Source organism: Hyperolius riggenbachi, chromosome 3, assembly GCF_040937935.1.
Source record: "Hyperolius riggenbachi isolate aHypRig1 chromosome 3, aHypRig1.pri, whole genome shotgun sequence".
NCBI lineage: Eukaryota > Metazoa > Chordata > Amphibia > Anura > Hyperoliidae > Hyperolius > Hyperolius riggenbachi.
The window spans coordinates 401,909,110-401,923,662 of NC_090648.1; the positions used below are offsets into that span (position 1 = coordinate 401,909,110).

At 45.7% G+C, this 14,553-nt stretch overlaps 1 protein-coding gene across 5 annotated transcripts in view; it reads right to left on the reverse strand.

Moving 5' to 3' along the window:
* Positions 1-14,553, reverse strand: part of TENM2 (teneurin transmembrane protein 2) — a 4,210,084-nt gene that overhangs the window by 4,047,057 nt on the left and 148,474 nt on the right. For all 5 annotated transcript variants that reach the window (XM_068277420.1, XM_068277423.1, XM_068277418.1 and 2 more), the window contains exon 2: positions 13,327-13,397. The gene's annotated coding sequence lies outside the window, so the exon portion shown is untranslated. The remainder of the gene's footprint in view (positions 1-13,326; positions 13,398-14,553) is intronic.

The following is a 14,553-nucleotide window of genomic DNA, read 5'->3' on the forward strand; positions in this document are numbered from 1 at the left end:
CCAAGCTGGGAGTTTTTAAAAGCCTCAGGAATCTTTTGCAGGTGTTTAGAGTTAATTAGTCGATTCAGATGATTCGGTTAATAGCTCGTTTAGAGAACCTTTTCATGATAAGCTAATTTTTTGAGATAGGAATTTGGGGTTTTCATGAGCTGTATGCCAAAATCATCAATATTAAAACAATAAAAGGCTTGAACTACTTCAGTTGTGTGTAATGAATCTAAAATATATGAAAGTCTAATGCTTATCAGTACATTACAGAAAATAATGAACTTTATCACAATATGCTAATTTTTTGACAAGAACCTGTACAAATTACCCGACAGTGAAGTGTTTACCTATCTACAAATATCTCACTTACTATCAACAAAACCGTCCACAACTTCGTTAGTAGATAGCAGAATATGGCATTTCTTTTCCACCTCGAAATACAGAAAGGGAGGGATCTCCTTCTGGTATAGCCTACTTATAAATGCAGTCCCCTCCCCTATTGAAAAATATATGAAAGTATGGGAATATGATCTACAAACCACATTACCGACAGCTACAATTTGATTGGCCTTAAGAACCCCCCAAAAATACTCCAAATGCATAACTCATGAGGAAACCACCAAAACAATACTAGCAAATCCCCAGACTGTTGGAGACAGTATTCGAATATAGGTACACTCCTTCACGTGCTGTGGACTTTCCCTAGGGTAACTCCATTTTGGGATAAGGTATCCAAACTTATTTCTAAGATAGTGTGATTCCATACTCATCTTTCTCCCCAAATGGCACTTTTCTTAATAGCGTATAAAAATGACAGAACCCAGCTTGGGTGCAAAGGAAGCAGCCAAGCAATTTGCATGACAAGAAGATGCAAATTCCTCACCAGCGAGCAACTCTGCAACTTGCAGAGTTAAGACAGGTCTCTTTTCCAGAGACCTGCAACACTCAGACCTAAAGAATGGTCAAAAAGCTGTCTGCCTGTGCAGACAGCTGAGCAGATCATTACAAGGATTGAATCAATTCCCAGCAGCTCTAAGACTAGTAGTATCACATATTATCACACCAGCTAGACACCTCTTGCTGTCTAACTGGCTACAGGTACAAACCCCAACCATAACACAAGTGACTCAGCTAACTGTCCATAATCTAAAAATGGAATACCTACTGAAATCTAGAAACGGCCAAAACCTTATGAGGGATGAATGGACCTTTGACTGGCCCTTACTACTGTCCCGTTAAATTCAGTAACTTGTTTACAGATATGCTCCATATAGACCAGATAATTGGTCGCACAGATGTCATCAGAGTTAACATCCTTTCATCAAGTGTCAATCACTGGAAGACCCCCCTTCCCTCACCCCACCCCCATGTGGGTGGATTACAGGAAACTCCCCCCTGCCCTCGCACCAGTCTGCATTGGCGAGACCGAAGTCACCAGGGTACCGTGCGTTCGGTTTCTAGGCACCACCATATCCAGGGACCTCAGATGGGGGCAAAATACCACCAAAACACAGAAGAGTGCCCAGCAGAGACTATTTTTCCTGCGCCAGCTGAAGAAATTTGGCATCCCACGGGAGCTGCTCTCCAGTTTTTACTCTGCCACAATTGAGTCCATCCTGTGCTCCTCCATTATTGTCTGGTATGCGGGGGCAACAGCTAGCGACAAGTATAAACTACAAAGAGTAATTAGTGCTGCAGAAAAGATCATCGGCACGCCCCTGCCCCCCCTTGACCTCATCCACACCGCCAGACTGAGGAAAAGAGCCTGCAAGATCGCACAAGATCGCTCCCACCCGGGCAGCCGCTTCTTTGAGCCACTCCCACTAGGCCGCCGGTTCAGAACAATCCGCACCAGAACCACAAGGCGCAGGAACACCTTCTTTCCTCAAGCTGTTCTCCTACTGAACACTTGCCCATCTGGGCCCCTATAGTCCTGATCACGGACTAACCAACCCTTTACCAGGACTAATGTACTCTTCTCAGTGCCTGGCATGCATGCTGTAACATGTATATGTTCCCACTTTCTAATCTCACCAATGCATGTATGTCTGCCCTGTCTCTTAAAAACTAGCGAATGACTCAAATGTTTTAAATGTTTTTAATGCTTTAAATGTATCACGCTCTCCTGCCTTTGCCATGTGTACCACAACCAATTCCGGGTACGCCTACAGCGTACTCGGCGAATAAACTGATTCTGATTCTGATTCTGATGTCCACCTGGCTTGACCATCTGAAATACTTAATGTTTTAGTCATGGAAAGAGTAGACTAAGACCTCTGAAGTTGCGTTAATGTAGTTATCAGTAAGAGTTCTACAGATGATCTCATATGTACGATACATAACTTCCACCCCAAAGGATAACTGTTAGCCTTGCAGTAGCAGATATATTTTATTATAATACTCGAGCTTTTTAGAGGTCCTGTTAAAGTTCCAGACTGCATTTGGTATTATGGATAACCTTATTTCCACACGCTATAACTTCTTTGTTCTCAATATTATCCATCTGAAGTATATATATATATACCGTATATACTCGCATACAAGCCGAATTTTTGACCCCCAAAAAGGAGGCCAAAAGTTGGGGAGTCGGCTTGTAGGCGAGTCTTGGGTGGTGGGTGGTGGTCCGCGGCTCCCGCCCGCGGCCCCCGCTGCTATTTATTACCTGTTCAGCCAGCGGCCGCTTCCTGTAATCCGGGTTCCCCTCTCGCTCTCCATCATGCGTTTAAGTATCACAGCAGCGCGCCCGGCGCTGCTGTGACGAGGCAGGAGAGAGTGGTTCCCCTGGTAACGGCGACATGGCACTATACTGGCTATACTGGGCACTATACTGGCTATACTGGGCACGTTACTGGCTATACTGGGCACTATACTGGCTATACTGGGCACTTTACTAGCTATACTGGGCACTTTACTAGCTATACTGGGCACTTTACTAGCTATACTGGGCACTTTACTAGCTATACTGGGCACTTTACTGGGCACTATACTGGCTATACTGGGCACTATACTGGCTATACTGGGCACTATACTGGCTATACTGGGCACTTTACTGGCTATACTGGGCACTTTACTGGCTATACTGGGCACTTTACTGGCTATACTGGGCACTATACTAGCTATACTGGGTACTATACTAGCTATACTGTGCATTTTACTAGCTCTACTGTGGCACTACCTACCAATACTGGGGCACTATACTAGCTATACTGTGCACTATACTAGCTATACTGGGGCACTACCTACCCAGACTGGGCACTATACTAGCTATACTGGGCACTATACTAGCTATACTGGGCACTATACTAGATATACCAGGGCTGTGAAGTCGGTCCAAAAATCCACCGACTCCGACTCCTCAGTTTAGGATTCCACCGACTCCGACTCCTCGACTCCGACTCCTCTAATTTGCATATTACAATTTTGTTGATTAAAAGTATGTAACATGAAATTTGTCTCTTAACTGCCAACGCTTAGGAATTTTACAAGACAACTGAAGTGAGAAGGATATGTAGACTACTATATTTATTCCCTTTAGACTAAAACTAGTCCTTGGTAAGAGTACTTGTAAAAGGTACAAACCGGAACAAAGAACATCTATCAGGCCCTAGGCAATGTAAGTGTGGGTACATCTAAGAATGATGTGCAGGTACTCTGCAGGGGAATGAGGAGATTGTAAAAGACAACACCTCTGTGTTCAATGTGCACAGCATTCTCAGTGGATTCCCTGCAGCTCTGTGGGGAGTGCATATGTAGAGTATAGTACTACTGTGTAACAAAGTAAACCTGAGACAGATGAAATTAAAGTTTTATATATACCTGGGGCTTCTTCCAGCCGCCTTCAGGATAATCAGTCCCTCGTTGTCCTCCTCCACCACCTGGATCTTCTGCTATGAGTCCAGGTACTTGAGCCAGTTGGGCGTAGTGCGCATGCACACACTCTGCTGCCAGGAGCATACTACACCTGTGCAGCACTATTGCGCAGGTGCAGAATGTTCCTGGCTGTGGGAGCGGCATGCGGCCGGACAGCGCTGACTGGCTGAATTACCAGGACTCATAGCAGAAGATCCGGGTGGTGGAGGACAGCGAGGGACTGATTAGCCTGAAGGGGGCTGGAGGAAGCCCCAGGTATGTATAAAACTTTACTTTTCATCCGTCTCAGTTACCCTTTAATTTGTAGTCACCAAACCAAATTTTAACAACATATCAAATTATTTGATTTCATCAGCAAAGGGAGTGCATACATTTGCATAAATCAGCATCAATGCAGAATTATTTCCATCTCGTTGACCATCTCTATTAGTGACACGGCTACACATCAGGCTTTATACTTACAGCATAGATGTTATTTCGTGTATATATAAGAGATTCCTGTGTACACATCATATATACAGTCACAATCAGATATGTACGGTATATCTGACCTTAAAAATACGGGGACTGCTTTATTGAAGCCGCACAAGTAACTAATTTTGATTGGTTTATTTAATTTTTGTGGACTAAGCACAGCTATTACTGTATATATACATTATTTTTAATGACTATTATCTGAAAAATAGAACATTTTATCATATTTTCTATTTTAATTACAGTTACAAATTCATTAGGAGTCGGAGTCGGTGCATTTTTTCCCGACTCCGACTCCGACTCCAGGCACCCAAAATTGCCCGACTCCACGACTCCGACTCCACAGCCCTGAGATATACTGGGGCACTACCTACCCATACTGGGCACTATACTAGCTATACTGGGACACACTGGGGGGGGGATCACGCGGCCTGCACTAATCCAGCATTTCCTACCCCCGGCTTATATGGGGGTAAATCATTTTTCCCTGTTTTTTTAGGTAAAAGTTGGGGGTCAGCTTATATGCGATTATATACAGTACCAGGGCCGGCCCTAGACTTTTTGCCGCCTGAGGCAAATTTTTAAAAAAATTATTGCTGCCGCCGCCCCCCGAGCTGGAGGGGTAGCGGGCAGGGCGGGGGTATTGGGCCTAGCGGCGGGGGAGGGGAGGGTCGGACCCCCCCTCCCTCGCCTGGGTTCCCGTCCTCCGCTCCCCTCCAGCCTTAAATACATCAGAACTAGCGCAACTCGTAAGAGGCAGTGGGCGGGGAGGACTCACCTCTTCCTCGCTCGATCCAGCGTGCGCTCCACTGACGTCCCTTCCTGCAGCGCCGTCCATTTACAATACAGTCGGCGGCGTACAGGAAGTGACGTCAGTGGAGCGCACGCTGGATCGAGCGAGGAAGAGGACCCAGGCGAGGGAGGGTGGGGTCCGACCCCCCTCCCCGCCGCTAGGCCCAATACCCCCGTCCTGCCCACTACCCCTCCAGCTGGGCGGCCGGCTCCCCGCACCCTCCGACGGGCGGATGCCGCCCCTAGAAATTTGCCGCCTGAGGCAAAAGTTTCACCCCGCCTCATGAGCGGGCCGGCCCTGTACAGTACATACATATATAGCGGTGTTAGAGCTTAAGTTGTTAATAGCCTAGTACCGCTGATTGTGTCGCTCTCTTGTAGCTTCAGCCCCCTTGCTCTGCCGCCGGTATGACGGCAGAGCTCCCCGAGTCAGTAAGGAGCTGATTTAATTGGTTCCAGACTCCATGATCACTGTAAACCAATCCTATCGGCTCATATTGATTACAGGGTCAGGAGCTGATGAAATCAGCTCCTGAATGGCTCAGGGAGCTCTGCTGTCATAGCAATGGCAGAGCGAGGCAGCTGCAGCGATGAGCAAGTGGCATGAACAACGGTAGGGGCAGGTCTATGTGGCATGATACAATACAATAACATTTGTAAAGCGCTTTTCTCCCATAGGACTCAAAGAGCATAGTTGTGTCTCAGATTAATACAGGGTTGCAGGCTGGGTTGTGTTACAGAGGAGATAGTCAGATGTTCATGAATGCCAGACTAAAGAGGTAGGTTTTCAGTTTAGACTTAAATGCTTCCAGGGATGGAGCTGTCCTGATTGGGTGTGGCAGGGAGTTCCAAAGTGTAGGGGCAGCATGACAAAAGGCTCTGTCTCCAAAGGTTTTGAGGTGGACTCTGGGGGTGACCATGGTGTTACGTCCTTTTGATCTAAGATTGTGGGGGGTGTGATGCAGTTGCAACAAGTCCTTCAGGTATCCAGGGCCAAAGGCATGTACTAGGGTTGGAAGATCCTCTGAAGGAATTAGGTGTTTAATCTTTGCAATATTCCTTAGATGAAAGAAGGAAAGTTTCACAACAGCTGAGATTTGATTCCTGAAGCTTAATTTCCCATCAATCAGTACTCCCAGGCTACGCACACAGTCTGAGTTTTTCAGGTCTGAGCTCCCTATCCTTAGCGGTGTTGGTTGAGACTGGGGCTGCTTTGCTGTTTAACCCTGGCCCTCGATAACAAGAACCTCAGTTTTGTCAGCATTAAGTTCTAGCCAATTAATATTAATCCACTCCTGAAGCTCAGCTAAGCATGAGTTTATTTGTGGAGTAGAGTCTGTGATGCCAGGTTTGAATGACAAATATAGCTGGGTGTCATCAGCATAGCAATGATATGTCAGGCCATGTTTTTGTATGATTTCTCCAAGTGGCAGCATGTATATGGTGAAAAGTAAAGGGGATAATATTGCGCCCTGAGGTACACCATATTTTAGTGGTACAGGGTTGGAGAGGAAGGGCCCTAAGGCTACCCTTTGTGTTCTGCCAGCCAGGAAGGAGTTGAACCACTGGAGAACAATGCCATCTATGCCACAGTACTCTTGTAGCCTGTTGAGCAAGATTTCATGATCAACTGTGTCAAAAGCCGCTGAGAGGTTCGAGGAAAATCAGGATGGAACATTGACCCTTGTCTCTTGCAATGAGCAGATCATTGCAAATCTAAGTGAGGGCCGTTTCACAGCTGTGATATTTCCTGAAGCCAGATTGAAGAGGGTCAAGGATGTGGTTTCTGGAGAGCCTGGCTTCAAGTTGGAGGTAGACAGCCTTTTCAATAACTTTTCCCAGAAAGGGGAGGTTGGAAACAGGTCTGTAGCTGTTTAGAGCATCTGTGTCTAAGGATGGTTTCTTGAGTAGTGGCCTGATGATTGCTTCTTTCAGAGTAGAGGGAAACATCAGTAAGCACCATTTTTTCAAACAAGCAATGTCTGATCCTTAACCTCCTTAGCGGTAACCCCGTGTGTGACACGGGGTAAGCCGCCGGAGGGTGCCGCTCAGGCCCTGCTGGGCCGATTTACATAATTTTTTTTTTTGCTGGACGCAGCTAGCACTTTGCTAGCTGCGCCAGCACCCCGATCGCCGCTATCCGGTGCGGCGCGCCCCCCCCCCCCCCTCAGACCCCGAGCGCTGCCTGGCCAATCAGTGCCAGGCAGCGCCGAGGGGTGGATCGGGACTCCCAATGACGTCCCGACGTCATCCCGCCCCGTCGCCATGGCGACGGGGGAAGCCCTCCAGGAAATCCCGTTCTTTGAACGGGATTTCCTGATCGGAGATCGCCGAAGGCGATCGAAGTGGGCGGGGGGATGCCGCTGAGCAGCGGCTATCATGTAGCGAGCCCTCGGCTCGCTACATGATAATAAAAAAAAACTGCTGCGCTTCCCCCTGGCGGTATTTTTCATACCGCCAAGGGGGTTAAAGGACTTACGAGGCCAAAATATACAAAAAAAAAAGTTAAAAAAGTTAAGTACCTGCATCTCTTTAAAAGTCACGGAGGACGCCATCCGCGCCCTCCGTGTCGTTCCGCCGGGTCCCCGCCGCTCAATAGCCCCCCGGCTGGTCACGACCGCATGGCCCGGGTCGGACTCTCCTGCCTCTGCCAATATGGCCGCCGGCGCTGGCCGCGGCTGCGCAGTCCGCAAAGCCGCGAGTGTGGCTGTGCAGCTCTAAGGCCAACCCCCCCAATCCACGCTACAGTAGCGTGGATTGGGGGGTTGCCCCTAGAGCTGCGCAGCCGTGCGGTCGTGACCGGCCGGGGAGGCTATTGAGCGGCGGGGACCCAGCAGAATGACACGGAGGGCGCGGATGGCGTCCTCCGTGACTTTTAAAGAGATGCAGGTACTTAACTTTAACTTTTTTTTTATATATTTTGGCCTCGTAAGTCCTTTAAGGGGCCAGAGAATGCAGGTACAGAAGGGGTTAAAGAGATGTCAGCAGGTCCACAGAGTCACTTAGAGGCTTCTTTTCATAAAAACCTATGAGGATTAGTCGATTGAAATTACAAAGAAGGTCAAATGTAAATGGGTTGAAACAGGGGCGGACTGAAAACTCATGGGGCCCCCGGGCAATAGGAGATTATGGGGCCCCTATACCAGTGTTTCCCACCTTTCACGTCATATTTTTACAGACTAAGAAATAATAATTTACTGACAACAGTAAATATTTTATATTGTGATTTTTATACTGATAAAAACCCCAGCGGGTAGCACGGCGCACCGAAAAATGGGTGTGGTCACACAACAGAATGTGGGCGTGGTCATGGTTGGGGCAAAATATACATGACCTTAGCAGTGGTGTAAAAGGTCTGCCGGGGAAGTTTGAACTCTGCCATAGTGTTTCCCCCCAAAATACATGTCATCTGACAGCATTTCACCAAAAATCCATGCAATTTGGCAGAGGTTCCTCCAAAATACAGATAATATGGCAGTCGTTCCCCCAAAATAGACGTTATCTGGCAGCAGCGGTTCCCCCAAATACACATAATTTGGCAGCGGCTCCCCAAAATATGCGTAATCTGGCAGCGGATCACCAAAAATACATGTAGCAACAGTGGTTCCCCAAAATACACAGAATCTGGAAGCAGCGGTTCCCCCATTATACACAATCTGGCAGCAGTTCCCCAAAAATACTCATAATATGGCAGCTGTTTCCCAAAATACACTTAATCTGGCAGCAGCAGTTCCCCAAAAATAGTTAATCTGGCATCCGTTCCCCCAAAATAGGTGCCCCCAGTATAGGTAACCAGGTCAAAAGGTATCCCCAGTGGAAGTAACCAGGTCAAAAGGTTTTCCCAGTGCAGGTATCCAGGTCTATAGGTGTCCCCAGAATAAATAACCAGGTCTATAGATGTCCCCAGTTAAGATAGCCAGGTCTATAGGTGTCCCCAGTATAGGTAGCCAGGTCTATAGGTGTTCCCAGTACAGATAGCCAGGTCTATAGGTATTCCCAGTACAGATAGCCAGGTGTTTAGGTGTCTCCTGTATAGATAGCCAGGTGTATAGGTGTTCCCAGTATAGCCAGGTCTATAGGTGCGCCCAGTATATGTAGCCAGGTGGATAGGTGTCCCCAATATATGTAGCCAGGTCTATAGGTGTCCTCAGTATATGTATCCAGCTGTATAGGTGTTCCCAGTATATGCAGCCAGGTCTATAGGTGTCCCCAGTATAGCCAGGTCTATAGGTGCCCTCAGTATATGTAGCCAGGTCTACAGGTGCCCCCAGTATATGTAGCCAGGTGGATAGGTGTCCCCAATATATGTAGCCAGGTCTATAGGTGTCCTCAGAATATGTATCCAGCTGTATAGGTGTCCCCAGTATAGCCAGGTCTATAGGTGCCCCCAGTATATGTAGCTAGGTCTATAAGTTCCCCCAGTATATGTAGCTAGGTCTATAAGTGCCCCCAGTATATGTAGCTAGGTCTATAAGTGCCCCCAGTATATGTAGCCAGGTCTATAGGTGTCCCCAGTATATGTAGCCAGGTGGATAGGTGTCCCCAATATATGTAGCCAGGACTATAGGCGTCCTCAGAATATTTATCCAGCTGTATAGGTGTTCCCAGTATTTTCAGCCAGGTGTATAGGTGTCCCCAGTATATGCAGCCAGGTGTATAGGTGTCCCCAGTATAGCCAGGTCTATAGGTGCTCTCAGTATATGTAGCCAGGTGTATAGGTGTCCCCAGTATATGTAGCTAGGTCCATAAGTGCCCCCAGTGTATGCAGTTAGGTCTGTGAGTGCCCCCAGTATATGTAGCTAGGTCTATAGGTGTCCCCAGGAGGGCAGGCAGCCAGTGAAAGAGGACGATGGGCAGTGGCGAGGGAGCCAGAGGGAGCGCTGATCTGTGTGCCGCTAGGCTGGTCTACTGAAGACCAGCCTAGCGGCGCACAGATCAGTGCTTCCTCCGGTGGCTACAGCGGTGAGTCCCTGCCCGCTGTCAGTGCTGTGCGACATTTCAATATTCCGGAGGGGAGAGCCAGGAAGGGGGGCCCCAAGGTGAGGGAAGGCGTACGTTAAAAAAGGGCGCCGGGAAAAAAGGGCGCAGGGTTTTAAAAGATAATCATGAATAACGTTTAAAAAAAAATTTGTGTTATATTTCGTTTAAAAATAATGTTTTATAAAGTTATAAATCATTAAATAATGTGTATAAAATCGGCAATTTTAAAAACGTTAATCTTCCCTGTTTAAAAATTGAAATTTATAATAACGTTTTATAAAACATTAATAAGAATTTTACTAAAGCTATACCTAACCCTACTCTCACACAGAACCCTCCCTGTACCTATCCCTAACCCCTAGACCCCCCTGTTGGTGCCTAACCCTAAGACCCCCTGTTGGTGCCTAAACCTAAGACCCCCCTGTTGGTGCCTAAACCTAAGACCCCCCTGGTGGTGCCTAACCCTAAGACCCCCCCTGTTGGTGCCTAAACCTAAGACCCCCCCCTATTGGTGCCTAAACCTAAGACCCCCCTGTTGGTGCCTAACCCTAAGACCCCCTGTTGGTGCCTAAACCTAAGACCCCCCTGTTGGTGCCTAAACCTAAGACCCCCCTATTGGTGCCTAAACCTAAGACCCCCCTGTTGGTGCCTAAACCTAAGACCCCCCTGTTGGTGCCTAAACCTAAGACCCCCCTGTTGGTGCCTAAACCTAAGACCCCCCTGTTGGTGCCTAAACCTAAGACCCCCTGTTGGTGCCTAAACCTAAGACCCCCCTGTTGGTGCCTAAACCTAAGACCCCCCTGTTGGTGCCTAAACCTAAGACCCCCCTGTTGGTGCCTAAACCTAAGACCCCCCTGTTGGTGCCTAAACCTAAGACCCCCCTGTTGGTGCCTAAACCTAAGACCCCCTGTTGGTGCCTAAACCTAAGACCCCCCTGTTGGTGCCTAAACCTAAGACCCCCCTGGTGGTGCCTAAACCTAAGACCCCCCTGTGATAAGCATTAATAACATTTTTAAAAAATATGGTGCGGTTTTTCGTTTAAAAATGTAAAAAAAAAAAATTAAAAAAAATTGTACGGTTTTTCGTTTAAAAGTAAGGTTTTAAAAAATATTGTACTGTTTTTCGTTTAAAAATAATGTTTAAAAAATTATAAATCATTAAATAATGTGTAATCATGAGAAACAGTTATAAAACATTAAAAGGCTCCGGGCGCCGCTTTTAAAACGTTATTTTTCTCCGGCGCCCTTTTTTCCTGTTGGGCGCCGATTAAACGATATTTATTATGGGAGTGAATGGCGGCGCCCTTTTTGTCCACCTGCCTCATGCGCCCAAATTTCCTGCTTCCGAGGGAAGGGGGGGAAACTTCCCCCCTTCTCCGCCACTGCCCATCGCCCTCATTCACTGGCTGCCTCCCATCCGGCTCAGGGTTCTCTGGTGGGCGGCACCCCCCCCCCCTTGACCACGGGCCCTCGGTCCGTGCCCGAATGGTCAGTCCGCCCCTGGGTTGAAATACATGAGTCTGTTGGGCTATGTAATGACTACTTGAGAACTGTTATTAGATTCAAGTGAGTTTTACTGCTTACCTTTTAACGGTTTTACTCTGTTTTTTTCTCTTAGCTTATGAGTAAATATTGTTTTACATTTAAATACTGTTTCATGCAAACTCTAAGAATTATAAAGCATTACATCATGTGACCAGAATCATTACAGGTATCTCTATACCAATTGCATTGCTATTACTTTGTAACCTCATATTTTTAAACTGTTGTAATACTAATTTCTTTTAAGAAAACGGTAAATTCTCAAAAAATAAATAATTTTAAAAAATGATGATTCTACCAGCATAGTCAATAGTATCACTCTCTCCACTCCAACACTCAATAAGCTGCTCTATCTGCCCTTGCATCCCTGAACAACCTGGGTAGCTTTACTGTTTATTCATTCTCCGCCAGCTTCGTAACAACATCCTATGTTCTCACTAACTTCTCACTTCACAGCATCTTCAAAATCAACAAGTAGTGTGCGTGTTGCTAGTGTAATGCATGCCATGCAACTGGAGTATATAGCAGTTCAATTGTTGCGATCTTCCTATGCATGGCAGTTTTTCCTGTGCTCCTTTTTTATAGGTATCATTTAATGATCCAGTGTGAATTGAAGGGGGGGGGGGGGGGGCATCTTGTTATTTGAGTGTTATGATGCAGTGGGGACTAGTGCACTTAAAGGACATCCAAGGTGCAAATAAACTGATGAGAAAAAAATTGTATCCATCCTCCTTCTCCTAAAATGACTTTTTCCCCACAGTTTTATTTTATATTTAAATCTAGTTTTAAAGTTTTTACTGTTTATTATTTCTGCTCAATGACACCTTCATTGAAGTATACCAGAGCTCAAATCATGAATTATTGACCCTCGTTATCTCTTTTCTGCTTTCAGAAACCATTTACGGACAGAAAAGTGTTTTATGGCTGTAATTACTTATAGTCTTATCCAGTCTGACCCGGTCCCGACCCGGACAGAAACTATCAGTTCCATACCTGATGTTTAACTCTTTCAGGCAGAGAAAGAAAAACAGGAACACAACATAGTTATTTGTGTGCTTGGCACTGTACATAGACATGTCTATCTCATGTCGCATGTCACCTCGGTTGTCCTTTGACAAAATAGAATGCATCATGAGGTAGTGTGTATATATGCTGCAGTATATGTAGAACCTGAAGCAACAAACTCTTCCTGTACTGGAAAACATTGAGACTCTTGTTTGCTACTAGCGTTCTATTTTTTAGCTGTACTACACATACAATTCATTATCTCATAAGGTTATTTTTTTGCTTCAGGTTTGTTTTAAAGACAGAACACATCAGTTTAATTATAACTATGTGTTCATGTTCCTATGTTGCTGTCCTTGTTACATCAGTTCGGTTCGGACCAGTGGACCAAATTTCCAGACGCTTATTAGGAGTGTCTTAGGAAGGCTACCTAAAATTATTGGCTTTTAGGCAATAATACCAAATATTAAAAAAAGTGTGTGTAAATGTTTGCCCCACTGAAATTGTGGCTTAGTCAATAAAAAGTGAATGAATCTGTCTGTGAACATTGCTGGAAAAAAAAATGTGCCCTGCATAAAACAGATGTCTTAAAGAATATGCAAAATGTATAGTTTCTATGTACAGCATCTGTAGAGAAGTTATACAATACAGTTTTAAAAAGTGTATATAAACTTACCATTATATGTTATTGTCCCTTAACTTCCTTTGCTCCACTGTAATTCTAAAAAGCCATGGAATATGCGGATGCTGTATAAAATGTATAAAAAAGAAAAAGAAAAAATGAATAAGTTAAAAAATAATGATAAAAAATATAAAGTCACAACACATGCTAAATTAAAAATGTTCCCTTCCGTCACGATGGCAATCATTCCCAGTTACCAAGCATGAGGGCTGGAAATAATTAAGAAATGATCCAACAGATATGTGATAACAACATCAGCCCACACACCTTTAGCATTAGTGGATAACTTGTGAGAGAGTATCATAAAATCCTGCACCCCTACCCCTCACACAAGGCACCAATACTAATGGACTGAAATTAGATAGATGTGATTTACCTACTTTTAACAGAATATGTATATGTTTAAAAACTGCTTTACTTATGCACAATGGTTGTAAGTTATAGAATCACACATATCTGCTCCTTTTTGCTAACCACATAGTTGGGCATTTCACATCATTATTGTTTTTTTTTCAGTAATCATGTGTATGATTGTGTAGATTGTGAAATCCTCTGAGGGACAATAAGCGGCAAGACTATATACTCTGCAAAGTGCTGCGGATGATGTCTGTGCTATATAAAAGCTAAATAATCATATGACAAGTCTTGCTTTACCTATGCACCTGGGATACAGAAATCTGCCTATTTCAAGTGAAGAGTCCCCTGTAGGCTTGTGCAGTAATATCTCGGGAGCCACTGGACAATAAGGAGTCCACCACTCCCTCACAGATGCAAGAGACACAAAGGATCGGACCAATAGTGAAGTTTTCATGAAGAAATTTTAAATGTTTTAGCCTGATGAAAGAGTTGAATTCTCGGAAACGTGTCGCTGTTTATTAGAATACATACTTTTAACTACACTACACGCAGGGGCGTAACAATAGCCCCTGCAGGCCCCTCAACTGCAGGTGGGCCCGGAGACTCACAGGGGCCCGCACACGCTGGCTGCCTGCATAAGGCGATCCTTTGCAGAGGAGAGCAGGCAGCGTACAAAGAGTACAGGCGACACGCAGGGGCAGTAAAGAGGTGGATGCATGGAACACTCACTTTCAGAAACACATCCCAGCAGTCCCCGGTCAGCATCACAGAGCCACTCGCTACTTCCCTTCCCTCACAGGAAGTTACATATCGCCAGTAGCTTGCTGTGGAGCTGGTCGCTTCTGCTGAATCTGTTCCTCTGCC